The 16,460-nt window shown below is 40.2% G+C and overlaps 1 protein-coding gene across 1 annotated transcript in view; it reads right to left on the bottom strand.

The window, feature by feature from the left end:
- LOC126252497 (probable Na(+)/H(+) antiporter nhx-9) overlaps window positions 1–16,460 on the bottom strand; it is a 665,019-nt gene that overhangs the window by 23,176 nt on the left and 625,383 nt on the right. The window lies entirely within an intron of this gene.

The raw sequence follows: 16,460 nt of genomic DNA, 5'->3' as shown, positions 1-16,460 counted from the left end.
AAACAAAATAATCACAAACACAAACAACACGAAGTGTTCAGTTACATACCTTCTGAACTGAAATCTATGAAGCATCAATTACTCACTAAAATAGCATTTTAATTAAAACATATAGACATAATCATTTAAAAGCCTGTAAACGGCTATATACCATTGTAAAATGTTAATGTTTTAATTGTTTTAGAATTTGCATTTTGTTTTGTCTATAGCTATTCTACACTCTCAACTCTAAATCATAGCAGCAGTGTTTGTGCCTCAGCAGCCTGTGTTTAATATGCTTACAGGTTAAACTCCAAACAAAAGCACTGCATTTTTGCATTTATGATTCTCTTCATCCCTGTACATAACAAATGGAAAAACACAGTGAAGAATGAAAGTAGCAATGACATGTCGAATTCAGCAAAAGACTTTAAAAATGAGTGGGGACAATATTTATAATTAGGGCACAGAAAATCATTGAATATCAAATATTAATCATTCTTTCTATGTCCTTGCATGTACCCTTTATTCAAGGTTGGCTTTCCTAATAATTTCACAATGTGCCTTCAGATCTTTGTGTTATGCAACCATAATACTGCAGCCTGGATTCTGAGAGTTTCTTGTTTATAGGGATGACTTTAAAATTACCTCTTATGAATTCACTGAACACTTTGTCTTTCAATGTTATTCCGCCCACTCATCATAATACACATTTTTGTTATATGCAGAATCTGTTGCTGAGTCTTTTTTGCTGTCCAGACTTCACTAATATACAACAGTGCTGGTCTTACAGCCATTTTATAAATTTTGTCTTTGGTTTTTATGGGAATTTTTGAACCATACAGAATCTCTGAAAGCTTACATCACATGTTCTAAACAGATATTATTCTTTGAGTTATATCTGCTTCAGTTGATAGCTCCTCTGTTATTACTGACCCCAGCTACTTAACATTTTTAACTCCTGGAAGTGTGACATTATCAAGATCAGTATCTGTTGTTTTTGTGGCATCAGGACTTCATTTGCCCATCATGAACTCTGTCTTTATTCTACGCATGCATAAGCTATTTGTTTCATGTACCTTCTTCCACACCTTTAGGTTCTCATGAACTTCTTGGAAATTAGCAGATATAATTGATACATCATCAGCTAGGTTTCATAGGGTTGGTATCTGTATCTTTGGTCTTGAATAATTCATTACAATACTGAACAATTAAGGAGTTACAGCACTCCCCTTATGAGCACCTGTGTTTTGATACCTGCAGAACTTCTGACACAGGTCTGGATATAGTTGTACATTTCCATCACAAGTCAGTTATAGTACTTCAGGGCATCAGCGCACTTAGAGCTTGCCAATTTAATGATCTTGGTACTTGATAGAAGCTTTTCCTCGATGTATAAAGACCAACCAAATATTTTGCTTGTTCTCTTGCATTTTTCCATCACTAATCTTATTGCATGAATGGCATCTGCATTTCCCTTTCCTACAGTGAATCCATCCTGACTTTCTGTTAAAGAGAGAAGTTCAGATAGGTGGTCTTCAAGAACTCTTTCATAGATTACAAGGATATGTGATGTGAGTTTTATACCCTTAAAGTTTTCACAGTCATATATGTCTCCTTTGTTTTTGTAGAAAGGAATTAGCACACTGCTCCCCCATGTAATCACTATGTTCTCACTTTTTGTTGTCAAACAGTTTGGCAAGCCATATCCCCCCTGCATCAGCCAGTGTTTCCCACATTTTGGCAGATAGTCATCTGGCCCATTTGCTTTGATGCTTTTCATTTTGGATGGTGCTTATTTAACTTTTGCTGCAGTGATTTTATTTACAGGGGCACTGTTATCAGCTTGTTTATCTCTCTGGCTGTTGTGGAAATTCTTTATTCATTAGAAGATTGTAATATTTGTATCATATTCTGCATGTGTACTTATCAGCTGTCAGTAGTGTGCCTTACTATCTTTAATGCACTTTGATTTTTAAAGTCTTTTGTACTGTTATGCTCATGTTTCACTATTTTTTAGATTTTGGTGTTATCTCTTGTTTTTAATTGTGCTCATCTTTTTCTTTCTCAATAGCAACTGTTCTTGAGGACGTTTTCTCAGACACTTTGTAAGATTTCCCGTATGTATCTGAGCCACATTTGAATAAGTATTTCTTCTCTGTGTGGCATCTTTGATGTGATTGTACCACTATTTAGGATCCTTATTTTTATGAACGCCTCTTTTACTGATAAGTGTGTGCTTAGTAGTGTTTACACAGAAGTTTTGTAATTTGAAGCAAACCTCACTGTGGAAACTATCTTGAGAGGAACCATCATATCAAATATTAAGAATATTTCTAAAATTTTGTTGAAGCTGAAAGACTAAAAGGACTATCTGTATTTTCTACATTTTTACCTAATATGTTTATAAACGTGAAAAATTTGTTATTCAAGTGAACTGAGTCTTTGATTACATTCCATCAATTTCCCCCAGCGTATTGTATGACAATTTTATTGCATCATGGTAACAAATGAACACTATCATAAATTTGTGAGTCAGTATCTTCTAGCAACTGTGATGTGATCATATTCTCCAATTCTTCATTGTTTCAAAAATCATATCCTTTAAAAGTTTGTTATTAAAAAAAATAAATGAGTAACTTGTTACATAAGTTATAAAAAAAGTACTTCATTTATATGTGACATTCATGGAATTCTGAAGATTTTTATAAATAAATTGCTTTGATCTTTTGCATTTTGGTGAGGAAAAAATGTATCTCAGCCACCTCAAAAGCAGAAAGAAACACGAATATAATGGTACATGATTATAAGGATACATGAGATCAAATCTTTATGTACTTTAGAACAGATTAATATAAAGTGTCAGTTCTACACAATTTCTTAGATTTACTGGTGATTCGTTGTCATCTCATAGAATTGAATGTATTGCTGATGTTCTGTCTCTTCTCAACACAATATTTCGATGTCATAACAGTGTCTACACCAGGTGTTTCCTCAGACTGGTCACTTTGCTGACCAGTTCCCACATTTATGCCTGGGTGGTGCCTGGTGTTCACTACGCCATCTGCACCCACTGTGGCTGTTTTTGTGGTGATATCTGTCTCCAGGCATTTCCTTTTCTGTCCACACCCATTGTGACTGTCTTCCTTGGTGGAGACCATCCCATGGTCTTCTGTACTAGATCTGCAGCCACTAGGGGCATACCTAGCACTACTCTGATGCTGCAGACATTCTTTATGCTGTTTACCACCCCTGCAACTTTCTCTCATGGCCTTGTCATCCTCCCAGATTCTGAATTCAGTTTATGCCTGTGAGATGAGCTTCCTGCAGCATCCGGCTGCTGTTGGAGTTGCATATTACATCCATGGATGTTGCAACAACCTTTTATGTTAGCAGCCACTATCTGGTGTTCCTTATTATGTCTGCTCCCAGGTTTTGAAGTGCCTGAGGTTTCAGGTGGTTGATGATGTCCCCTGCCTGGTCTGTGACTGCTGTGGCTGTATTCTAAGGAGATAGTTGCCACCTGGTGGTCTGTATGAGGTCTGATCCTGTTAATTATGCCCCCAGTTGTTTGAGGTTCTTTACTGGAGAAGGGAACTTTTTATGGTGTTTCTGTAGTAGTTCCAAAGCTGGATTCTACACCATACTGAGCTTTTATCCCACTTCCCAATTGATTGGATTCTCTGCCATCTTGATTTCAATAAATTCATTGATGACAATATCCCAGAATCTGATGGTTTGTGAAAGGATCCTGGTTCTGTCAGAATTCATGATATGTTCAAGTTCCAGGCAATGTTTTACTATTGCTGATTTAGTGGCCTGTCTTAGCATGGTATGTCTTATTTCACTGTTCTGGTGACTTGACCAATGTATGACATACCACATTCAGAAAGTACATGGTAAATACCAGGTTTCCTTAATCCCAGATCATCCTTGAACACTCCAAGGAGTGCCTTGATCCTATTGGGTGAGCAGAACACACTTTTGGTTTTGTGTTTCTTCAGGATTCTGTTGATCCTTGTACAAACAGGTCCTGCATATGGTAGAAAGGCTACCTTTCTGATATCTTCTTCTTGTTCTAGGCCACAACAGACCACCAAATCAGTCTCAGAAATAGCAGAGCACTGCCCGGAACTTCAACACACCATGACATAACCAGGCTTCTGGCTCATACCCCCCCCCCCACCCCCAATTCTGGGGTACTGTCATCAATGACTCTATTGAAATCAAGATGACAAAGAACCTGATCAGCTTGGCTTTAGAATGACTACAGAAACACTGGAAAAAAGTTCTCTCCTCTGGTAATGAACCTCAGATGACCAAGAGCAAAATTAAAAGGATCGGACCTCATGCGAAGCACCAGGTGGCAACTCCCTTCTCAAGAGACAACCACAGTGGTCACAGACAAGATAGGGAACAACATCAATTACTTGAAACCTTAGCTGCCACGCAGCCTGACATAACACAGAACTTCATATAGCAGCTACCAACATAAGAGATTGGCACAACATGTGCAGACATAACGTGCAACTCCATCAGCAGACTGATGCCACAGCAAGTGCACTGGACAGGCACATACTGAATTCACAATGCCATAAGGATGATATAGTCAGAAGAGAAAGCCACTGCAGTCATGAGCAGCATAAGGAAAACCTACAGCATCACAATAGTGCTAGGAACATGCCTGGCAGATGCAGACCTAATATGGAAAGCCATGGGATGGAAGACAGCTTCAATGGGTTTGAACGGTAACACATACCATCACAAGAAACAGTTACAGTGGGCATGGACAGAATAGTGAACATCAGGCACTGCCCAAATACAAATATGGGACCTGGTCGACAAATCAAGCAGTCTCAGGAAACACCGATATGATGCCAAGGTACAACATCAAAATATTGTGTTGGGAAGATGCAGAGCACAGGCAGTACACCTGATTCTATGAGATTTACCATGCTATTTAATTTGTCTCTTCATCACTATTTTCTTACTTATGGATCTTTTCTTCCTACTTCACATAGCATAGACATTCATTAGTTTTCTTCTATTCTATTTCTATTTTTTTCTGTTCCAGTTTCTTTCATCCCATTAAATACTTGTTCCTTTTTCACTATCTGAGTCCCATAAGTCAGTGTCAAACTCTGATCTGACTAACATGCTGATGAATTGAGTATTTATGTTCCTGAACTTCCTATCTAACTGCGATGATGTTGTCTTTCTTATTCTTGATTATAACACTTTTGTAGGTAATACTTACTTACATCTGAAACCTATTCTTTTAATTGTCACATATTCTGATCTATTTTATAGTGCAACAGCTTACTGATACTGTAAGCAAGGCATTCATCAACCTAAATGTTGGTCTGGGTATGGTAGTTCTTTACTAAGAATTCTTCTATTGCAGATAAACTAAACATTGGCTCACTCCAACAGTTGTAGATGGATAGAAAGAGTCCAAAATGGACTCTGAACCATGGTACACATTAATATTTTTCACATGCACAAAATAATGTCAGAGATAAAAGTAAAAATAATTGCTGAATAAAATTGTTGGACTAAAAATAAATTACATCCTAACCTTTAGCATTTATAACATATAATATATTACCATATTTGCTCAAATCTAAGCCGCACTCGAATCTAAGCCGCACCTGAAAAATGAGACTCGAAATCAAGGAAAAAAAAATTTCCCGAATTTAAGCCGCACCTGAAATTTGAGACTCGAAATTCAAGAGCAGATAAAAGTTTTAGGCCGCACCTCCAAATCGAAACAAAGTTGGTCCATTTTAATATGAGACACAATTTAGGTCGAATGAATGACGATTCAACTACAGTAGTTTGGTTCGAGTCGTAAGCTTAGCAGTTAAGCTTTACAAGGTAGCCATTGCTATGCGTCAGGCGCTCCGTCCGTATTTATACGGGTACCCTTCCTTTTTCACGTGCTTCGTCTGGTTTGAATTGATTGCTTATTTTTCTTTCATCTGATAAGTGCCATTTTCTTTGTTATAGGTGTTAACGTCGCTCTAAGCTGAAAATGCATTACTGTACTGTGCCATGCATTGTTTGTCGCATTCTGAAAGTGCGTGTTCACGGCCTGTCGCCGCTCGTGGCATGGCTTGCTTTTCTGCGTGCTACCGCCGCTTTAAAAAAAAGGAATTGTCTCATTAGTGAAACAATGGCAAGAGACTGCTGTTTGTTGTTACTTACACTGCTGCTTTCTTTGATAATGATCAACAAGAACCAAATAATAGACTGCGTATGATAGAAGATGTTCTGAACGAGAGTTTAGCGAAAATTTTTCCCCGTTTGAAAATCTTTGCAGACGCCGCTTTAGTACATTACATTCCATTCTGCACAGAAATTAGTCATCTTAGATTTAAATATCTAGTCAATTACCGCGCTTTATTTCTGAATGTATCACTATTAGCCAGAAGAATAATACGAATATAAACATTACATGCTATGTATATTCTTCCGCGTTTGCTGTTGTATCACTCTAGTTTCGTAGTTTATTAGGCAGATAGGATTTAAATGAGATAGCAGCAAACACGAAAGAATACATCACAAAATGTTTATATTCGTATTATTCTTATGGTGAAGAGAATACTGCATGTGATTCACAATTGATAAAAGTTCCTATTAGCAACCATCTCTTCTCACAGGAAGAAAAAAATTCAGAACATAGAGTTAGCCATATTGACAAAAACCCCAAACAGTCTTGCCAGTCGGATTTTCGTAGTACATTGAAATGCTGCTACATTCGAAGATGAACAATACGGAATTTGTATTTACTTCGTTGTTTCGTTGGATAATGTATGAAAATGCAGTGGTCGAATCTTTGTGCCTGCAAAGCAAGCCTGTGTAGCGCTACATATTTTCGACGGCAGAAGTTAGTTGTGGCGGCACCTACCAACATTTTTCAGAACTTCCGCTTACTTTGCACTCGATTCTAAGCCGCAGTCAGTTTTTTGGATTACAAAAACCGGAAAAAAAGTGCGGCTTAGATTTGAGTAAATATGGTAATTAATTTTATAATACATAATATTTCATATACATCCTCATTTAACTGGAGAAATAAACTAGCAACACAGATATCATAAAATTATAAACACAATGAAGATTTCCCTTATGTTAACTTTTCTTTTCCTTCCATGTCAAACAAGTGTTACATCATTTGTATTCTACAAACATTTACATTTTTTTAGTCTTTTTGCATACTGTTTGAACAAAACTTGCAAGCCATAAATTTACACATTTAAAATATGTGAATGCTGCATGTTCACCTGTGTTTTGACATTGTATCACTTGATGATAATTTGATGTTGCAGTCTGGCCTAATTTACTTCCAAGTATGATATTTCAACTGGACACCTGTTAGTCATCTTCAGCTGAGTCCGCAAAGACTTCCCACATTGCACCTTGTATAAACATGCTGCCTGCATTTCAAACATGTGAACATGGATATTGTTACCTAGGCTTTCCACACTAAGCTATCCAACTAAATTATTCGCACTATCCAGTGACACAGTCAGTACCGTCAATGATAGTATGACACTCAGCTGACGGGTAACCTCTCACAATGGCCTGGGATGTATACTGCCAACAATGCTGAGACTGCTGATAAAGTGATGAGATTCCATTTATTATCCCACTGATAGCTACTATGACTGTTAAAAATATTTTCCATAATGTGTACCTTTACAAAGTCTTTAATAACAGATTCTGAAAATAATGTTGTCTTTCCCAAAAGTATTGTTTCCTCATATTCCATTAATTCATTATGACATTATGTTCCATAAATATCATCAATGAGAACCTTTAGAGATATGCAACAAGTCAAGATACAACAGGTGAGGCATCAAATGATGTTGCCATTGTACAAAATTAATGATTGAAAACAACATCGCCCAGTGATGGCCATTTTTAGTGAAGCTCTTCTACAGGTGCTCTCAGAAGTTGCCTTCGGCCTTCTCTAATATTGTTCAGTCAATTTCAATAACTTCCACATGAATTGCTTCCTTCAGTTCATCAAGGGTATATGGTTTATGCTCGTAAACACACGACCTGACTCCATGAAAAGTAGTCACACATGGACAGGTCTGGGGAACAAGAAGAACAACTAATTTCACCAAACCAGGAAATGAAGTGATCATGAAAAACATTCCGAATATCTTACATTGACATTCTTGCTGTGTGATCTGTGGTCTCATCCTGCTGAAACCAAACTTGCTGGATAGGAATACGTTTTCATCTAAGTTACTTATTTACAGGGAGTCCGTTGATCCCAATAGTAGTTATAATAGAGGGAAACATTCCACGTAGGAAAAATATATCTAAAAACAAAGATGATGTGACTTACCAAATGAAAGTGCTGGCAGGTCGACAGACACACAAACAAACACAAACATACACACAGAATTCAAGCTTTCGCAACAAACTGTTGCCTCATCAGGAAAGAGGGAAGGAGAGGGAAAGACGAAAGGATGTGGGTTTTAAGGGAGGGGGTAAGGAGTCATTCCAATCCTGGGAGCGGAAAGACTTACCTTAGGGGGAAAAAAGGACGGGTATACACTCGCACACACACACATGTCTCCTTGTGTCTGGATATGTGTGGATGGATATGTGTGTGTGTGTGTTGGTCGCCAACCTTTTTATGGAGGACTTTGAAGAGAGAGCGCTTGAATCAGCTGCCCTGAAGCCAACAGTTTTTTGGCGGTATGTGGATGACACTTTTATAGTGTGGCCTCATGGAGAAGATAAATTAATGGAGTTTCTACATCACCTCAACTCCATTCATAGCAACATCCTGTTCACCATGGAAATAGAGAAAGATGGTTGTTTGCCTTTCTTGGATGTCCTGGTTCGAAGGAAGAGTGATGGTTCTCTAGGGCATTCAGTTTACCGGAAACCCACTCATACTGATTTGTACCTGCAAGCATCGAGTTGCCATCACCCATCGCAAACCATGAGTTTGCTTAAAACGCTTGTTCATAGAGCTCATACTGTCTCAGATCTAGATAGCTTATCTCAAGAACTCGCCCATCTAAAGTCAGTATTCAGCGAAAATGGGTATTCCATCCAGCAGATTAACAGGGCACTAACAGTTAAAACTAAGAAGCAGGAAGTGAATAAAGAGGAGAACATGCCGGGACAATCTTTAGCTTTTCTTCCTTTCGTTGGCAACACTTCGTTTGAAATAGCGAGAATCCTCCGAAAATTTCAGGTAAAAGTGGTTTTCCGCCCACCATCGAAGATTGCGGACCTTGTGGGATCAGTTAAGGACAATCTGTTACTACGAAAGACCGGAATTTACGAGATACCGTGCCAATGTGGTATGGCTTACATAGGTCAAACCACACGCACCGTGAAAGAACGCTGCACTGAACATCAACGTTACACCCGCCTTTTGCAGCCAAGCAAGTCCGCTATTGCTGAACATTGTATTTCTACTGGACATTCAATGGAGTATGAGAAAACAATGATTTTGTCTACAGCAACGTCTTTCTGGGACTCCATTATTAAAGAATCCGTAGAAATACGACTGGTGGAAAATCTGTTAAACCGTGACAGCGGCTACCAGCTGGACAGTGCATGGAATCCCATCATCTCCACGATTTGCTCAAATCGAAGATGACAGAGTGCGTCGACGGCCGTGGCAAACAGCAACGCAGAGGGCGACTGAGTTCCGCTATTCCACCAGCGAGGGCGCTGCCGGCGGGCAGTGTTGGTTCAACTATCAAGTTTTCGACGCATGCGCAGAATAGTTACAGTATGCTATATATTGCGGAGCGGAGAACTTTATCGCCAGTCTGCGACGGCTCACCTGAAGATGACTGGCAGGTGCCCAGTTGAAATATCGTGCGAAGTATTGAACGACGACCGGCTGCAAGCCCGAAATCACATCATCTTTGTTTTTTTATATATATATATATATATATATATATATATATATATATATATATATATATATATATATATATATATATATATATATATAGAGGGAAACATTCCACGTGGGAAAAATACACTCCTGGAAATTGAAATAAGAACACCGTCAATTCATTGTCCCAGGAAGGGGAAACTTTATTGACACATTCCTGGGGTCAGATACATCACATGATCACACTGACAGAACCACAGGCACATAGACACAGGCAACAGAGCAAGCACAATGTCGGCACTAGTACAGTGTATATCCACCTTTCGCAGCAATGCAGGCTGCTATTCTCCCATGGAGACGATCGTAGAGATGCTGGATGTAGTCCTGTGGAACGGCTTGCCATGCCATTTCCACCTGGCGCCTCAGTTGGACCAGCGTTCGTGCTGGACGTGCAGACCGCGTGAGACGACGCTTCATCCGGTCCCAAACATGCTCAATGGGGGACAGATCCGGAGATCTTGCTGGCCAGGGTAGTTGACTTACACCTTCTAGAGCACGTTTGGTGGCACGGGATACATGCGGACGTGCATTGTCCTGTTGGAACAGCAAGTTCCCTTGCCGGTCTAGGAATGGTAGAACTATGGGTTCGATGACGGTTTGGATGTACCGTGCACTATTCAGTGTCCCCTCGACGATCACCAGTGGTGTACGGCCAGTGTAGGAGATCGCTCCCCACACCATGATGCCGGGTGTTGGCCCTGTGTGCCTCGGTCGTATGCAGTCCTGATTGTGGCGCTCACCTGCACGGCGCCAAACACGCATACCACCATCATTGGCACCAAGGCAGAAGCGACTCTCATTGCTGAAGACGACACGTCTCCATTCGTCCCTCCATTCACGCCTGTCGCGACGCCACTGGAGGAGGGCTGCACGATGTTGGGGCATGAGCGGAAGACGGCCTAACGGTGTGCGGGACCGTAGCCCAGCTTCATGGAGACGGTTGCGAATGGTCCTCGCCGATACCCCAGGAGCAACAGTGTCCCTAATTTGCTGGGAAGTGGCGGTGCGGTCCCCTACGGCACTGCGTAGGATCCTACGGTCTTGGCGTGCATCCGTGCGTCGCTGCGGTCCGGTCCCAGGTCGACGGGCACGTGCACCTTCCGCCGACCACTGGCGACAACATCGATGTACTGTGGAGACCTCACGCCCCACGTGTTGAGCAATTCGGCGGTACGTCCACCCGGCCTCCCGCATGCCCACTATACGCCCTCGCTCAAAGTCCGTCAACTGCACATACGGTTCACGTCCACGCTGTCGCGGCATGCTACCAGTGTTAAAGACTACGATGGAGCTCCGTATGCCACGGCAAACTGGCCGACACTTACGGCGGCGGTGCACAAATGCTGCGCAGCTAGCGCCATTCGACGGCCAACACCGCGGTTCCTGGTGTGTCCGCTGTGCAGTGCGTGTGATCATTGCTTGTACAGCCCTCTCGCAGTGTCCGGAGCAAGTATGGTGGGTCTGACACACCGGTGTCAATGTGTTCTTTTTTCCATTTCCAGGAGTGTATATCTAAAAACAATGATGATGTGACTTACCGAACGAAAGCGCTGGCAGGTCGATAGACACACACAAACATACACACAAAATTCAAGCTTTCGCAACAAACTGTTGCCTCATCAGGAAAGAGGGAAGGAGAGGGAAAGACAAAAGGATGTGGGTTTTAAGGGAGAGGGTAAGGAGTCATTCCAATCCCGGGAGCGGAAAGACTTACCTTAGGGGGAGAAAAGGACAGGTAAGCACTCGCACACACATATCCATCCACACATATACAGTCACAAGCAGACATTAAATATGTTAAGTCCTCTTTTGTCCTTGAACTGCACCTATGATATTCACTATTTGTTCTGAAAAGAGAGTGATTGTTATTAATGAAACATACATGGGAGAAGATATACAGATATGTTGTTATGAGAACTTGGCTTTTCTGGAACAGCTTCCTGCATAAGTGTCTTTGATGCACAGCATTTATGATGCATACAGCTCTCTTCTGAGCAATGGAAGTTTTTTTGCCATTGGCTTGTTACCCCAAAAGATGACGCCATAAGACAACAATGCATGGAAATACCAAAAGTAAGCAGCTCTAACGGCATCCTCATGTGCAGATGATACAATTACATGTAAAGCAAAAGCTGCAGAACGTATCTTTTTTTTCTTCCAGATCTAGGATGTGGTTGGGCAAATTTAATTTTCTGTAAAGGTACACTTAGCAGAGTCCACTTTTTGTATACATTGTCCATTACACTTTTTATTTCTACCCACTTGTTCTTTCTGTGTCAAATGAAATTGTATATAATGAGTTTTATTAACATTGAAGGCGAGTCCATTACTGTTAAAGTATTTGTGAAAATCAATAAAAGCATCATTAGCAGGGGGTTTTAGGTTTTTCCCTGCTGTTTTATCTATTAAGAGAGAAATATCGTCAGCAAAGAGGGAGAACTAGCTCACTGAAGTGGTACAGTGTGGGAAGTCATGTATAAATAAAGGAAACAGTAAGGGGCCCTGCAGCAAGCCTTGTGGAGCTCCACTGCTGACTGAGCCCCTTTGTTATGAAGTTGGGATCCATTACTGTCAGTAATTGTTATCCTCTGTTTCATAGCTGTAAGATAAGACCTAATCAATGTCCTCATTATTCCACTTAACCCATGAAAGTCTGTTTTTCTTAACAGCATATCATGGTTGACACAGTCTTAAGTCTAGGATAGGTCACATAGGATTCCAATTGGTGCCAATTTGCTGTTAAAAGATATCAGAAATTGATAAGTGAAGGAGAAAACAGCATCATCAATTGATAGGCCTTGGCCGAAACCAAACTGACATTGAGAAAGAATGTTATGGCTGTTGAGGTGATCAACAGTTCCACTGAACATCCATTTCTCTAGGACCTTGGAGAAATTTGTTAGCGGGGTTATGGGGCAGTAGTTTGATATATCAGTATTTTTTTTTCCACCTGTTTTGAAAAGTGATTTCACACAGCATATTTTAATCTATATAGCACTGTCGAAATATTATCAGCCCCACAAGAAATTTTTGCTGTCATGTTTTTCATTTATCTGTTTGATCTCACTAATTATGAAAGGAATTACATGCATCTGAACAGCTGTGGCACTACCAGCTTTATGCAGACGTGCTAATGGATCACTCATTGAGCCTTTACAGCCAATTTTCTCAGCAGCTGTTAAGAAATGTCTACTGAAGATATCAGCAATTTCCTCTCCAATTTTTTTTACTATGTTTCCACTATGAGAAATTTCTATATCAGACATATATTCCAGGTTTTCCCACTCTCACCTTTTTATAGCTAGCCAAATGGTGTCTGCTTTGTTATGTGAGTTGTCAGTTTCAGATGTGATGTACATAGTTTAAGATTTTTTATAACTCTTTTAAAAATATTACAGTACAAATTCATCATTAACATTCTTTTCCATACATACAGGGCTCCAGTCAATCTGCTGCAAGAAAAATCTGAAGACTTCTAGCCTATCAGTATTTCCTGGCCTGTAAGATTTAAAGGAATGCTTAGTTTTATGACACAGCTTAATGTCATTTACTGTAAGCAGTTCACCATCATGATCTGACAGTCCACTGACTATTTGCTTTACAGTGATACAGAGCTGCTCCTGCTCTGTCCACGAAAATATTGTCAATTAAGCACCTAGATAGGGGTGAATAGGCTATATGTTTGTATTGTTACTTTTAGTATTGTGGTTGTTGTTTGCACTTATTCAGAAATTTGCTCTTGATATTAACCAAAAACATCACCAGAAAGTATATATATTGGCATGTCCATGAAGAGGCTTATGCAATGTTGTCAATGTAACACAAAAATCTTAGAACAAATGTTTTCTTGACCGTATTTTCAATGCCCCAGAAGACTGTGCAGTAGACAGTACTGAAAGAAAGTACACTGGCAATCAAGTCTACAGGTCAACAAAATGAGAGAGATTTCTATGTGTAATGCAGGAAAAAATGAGCTTTTGTTATCCACCTCAAGTGGGTGGGTGATTTGTTGTGTCCCACAATTCCCACTGGTTTTAGTGGGATTCACTGACGATACAGGGCTCATCTTCAGCATGCTAGTGTAGAAGGTGACATGAAATCAGTTAAATGTAAAATCCATGGGAGTTACATGTTTATTTATATACATATACAACGATGGAAAAAAATCAAAACACCAAGAAGGAGTTGTGCAACATAAACGGAAGTTAGCAGCCATGTTTCTACATCTGAAAGATAATTTCACACCAATCAAGAAAGACTTGCATTAGTAGCACCACTGTTAGGATGCAAATCAGGTTTGCTTTAAATACATGCTGTAATGGTCATAAGCTTTAGTTACTTTTGAGACTGGACATTGTGAGTTGCTGTTAGTCAAGAATGCCTTTCAGGCAACATAGACAACATTATCAGCACCTCACTGAGTTTGAATGAGTTCATGTAATAGGGGTATGAGAAGCTGGATATTCCTTCTGTGATATTGCAGATAGCTTTGGCAGTAATGTAGCAACTGTACATAACTGCTGGCAGCTGATGTCATGAGAATGTTCGGTTACAAGAAGGCCGTGCTCTGGATGGCCATGTGGCACTACCGAGAGTGAAGATCATCATGTTTGGCATAAGTCTCTGGTGGATCGTACGGCATCTGCAGCAACAATTTGGGCAGCAGTTGGCACCACAGTGACGCAACAAACTGTTACAAATAGGTTACTTTAAGGACAGTACCAAGTCAGATGCCCTATAGTGTGCATTCCACAGACCCCAAACCATCACCATCTGCGATGTCAGTGATGACAAGCAAGAGCTCATTGGGGGCACGGCGGAGGTCTGTTGTGTTTTCAGATGAAAGCTGGTTCTGTCTCTCTGTCAATGGTGGCCATGTGTTGTTTAGAAGGAGGCCAGTTAAGGGCCTGCAACCAACAAGTCTGCGTGCTTGACACACTGGACTTACATCTGGAGTTATGGTCAGGGTTGCGATTTTGTAACACAATAGCAACACTCTCATGGTTATCTCATGTACCCTGACTGCAAATTTGTACATCAGTCTGGTGATTTGACCTGTTGTGCTGTCATTCATGAACAGCTTTTCAGAAGGTGTTTTCTAGCAGGACAATGCTCACCCACACACTGATGTTGTAACCCAACATGCTCTACAGAGTGTCGATATGTTGTCTTGGCCTGCTCCGACAGTAGGTCTGTCTCCAGTTGAGCACATATGGGTCTTTATCAGATGACAACTCCAGTGTCATCCACAAACGGCACTGACCATCCCTGTATAGACTGACTATGAGCAACAGCAGGCATGAAACTCCATCCCAAAAACTGACATCTGGCACCTGGACAACAAATGCATGCATGTTTGCATGCAACACTCAGGTGGCAACACCAGCTATTAATGTATCAGCATTTCACATTTTCAATGGCTTATCTCACATTTATATTAATCTATAATCTTTCAATGTTAATCACTGAAATATGTAACCTAGAAAAATGTATTCCTGCTCTCATTAATTATTTTTTTGTTGTAGTAATTTTTCCATTAGTGTATGTATTAAGCTGACTTTCAGTATTTTCTTTGTGTCTGAATAAAATCACATGTGTCCAACAAATTTGCTTAGAAAACAAAGATCCTAGAACGTCATGTAAAATTTAAACATATTTTTGATGTTAATTGTATCAAAATTCATGAGAGTGTCATGTTACACGATACCTGTTCAAATTTATCTGACTTTTATTTATGAAATCAGCCTTTATTGAAATACAATTTTTTGATGCTAGTCACTTTCAGAGTAGTCCTAGTCAGCTTCTACACATCTCTTTCAATGCTTCTGCCACTGCTAGAAGCTCGCTGGAAAGCTTGAAAGCTTCTTTTGGTATGGTGCACAGCTGCTCCATCGAATTCTGTATAATGTCTTCCCTGTTCTGAAATCTGGTCCCTTCCATTCTTTTTACAGTTTAGGGAAAAGCCAGAAGTCACTTTGTGCCAGGTAAGGGGAATAGGGTAACTGACAAACCGCAGTCATGTTTTGTTTGTGGCAAAAAGTTCTGAATTAATTGAGAATGATGAGCAGAACACAAGACTCGCTGTTTGTGTCTAACTGCTTCAAGAAGGTGATGAAAACCTCTTGGTACTTTGTAGTACTCCTTATTGACATAAGTAACTTCTGGGGTGAACTCATGATGGACCACACCAATCCAGTTATAAAAGACAGTCAGCATGATTCTCACATTGCTGCAAAGCTGCCTCGCTTTTCTCCCAGGGATAATGGATGCTTGTTTACTGTTCTGTACAACATTGCACCAGCCACAATACAGACACTATGAATGCTGTTCTCGGGCACTGGAATTAGTAATTGCTGTGTGCAAGCAGTTGGAAATTGCCCTGAATGCTGTCATATGATTTTAAATTGCTGCAGACAGGTGTGTTAAGGAATACCACCAAGAGATGTACAAGACATACCAAAGGTATCTCAAGGACTATCCTTTCTGGTGGAGACTACATCCACTACAGGAAGTACAGGGTATGTCTCCACTCATCCACCTG

The sequence above is a fragment of the Schistocerca nitens genome, chromosome 4 (genome assembly GCF_023898315.1).
Source record: "Schistocerca nitens isolate TAMUIC-IGC-003100 chromosome 4, iqSchNite1.1, whole genome shotgun sequence".
NCBI classification, from domain to species: Eukaryota; Metazoa; Arthropoda; class Insecta; order Orthoptera; family Acrididae; genus Schistocerca; species Schistocerca nitens.
Note: the sequence above shows the minus strand (reverse complement) of the source record. Positions and strands in the feature narration are given on the sequence as shown.